Genomic DNA, 580 nt, shown 5'->3' with positions numbered 1-580 from the left:
CCCCAACCAAGGTACATGCCCTTGACCAGAATCGAACCCGGGACACTTCAGTCCGCAGGCCGACGCTCTATCCACTGAGCCAAACTGGTCTGGGCTGTTGCGTCATTTTGAAGATGAAAGAATGATCTCTATTGGACTCGTGGGGATTAAAGGCACATGAAACCATGTTTATAGATGAGCCACCAGACCTGGAGGGTGGGACTCGCCCAGGTCATGGCGTATGTGAGGCAGGGATGATGCTGGAGCAGGCCCTGAGCATGTGTCGGGGTGGGGGGAGAACGCTCGGCCACACCAGCTAGTCCAGATATAACCATCACGGCATCCAGATGGGCCGCTGTCCCGACCTCGGCACACAGGTAGTCACGTGTCACTTATAAGCAGGAAGGTGTTGTTTGAATTACGTGGCAGGAGCAGGGGGCCCACCGTCTGTTCTGTGCTGGGGCCTCAGCAGGTGTGAATCCTGCCCCGGACAGGACCAGGCCCTGGACGCAGACCCACCCCACTGACTGCCTGTCCCTGTGCCCCGTTCCCCCTCCATCCACAGGAGCTGTGGGAACCATGGGGGAGGGGGTGGGTCTGG

Source organism: Myotis davidii, unplaced genomic scaffold (assembly GCF_000327345.1).
Source record: "Myotis davidii unplaced genomic scaffold, ASM32734v1 scaffold698, whole genome shotgun sequence".
Taxonomy (NCBI): domain Eukaryota; kingdom Metazoa; phylum Chordata; class Mammalia; order Chiroptera; family Vespertilionidae; genus Myotis; species Myotis davidii.
The sequence above is the reverse complement of the archived record's forward strand: the minus strand, read 5'-3'. Positions refer to the sequence as shown.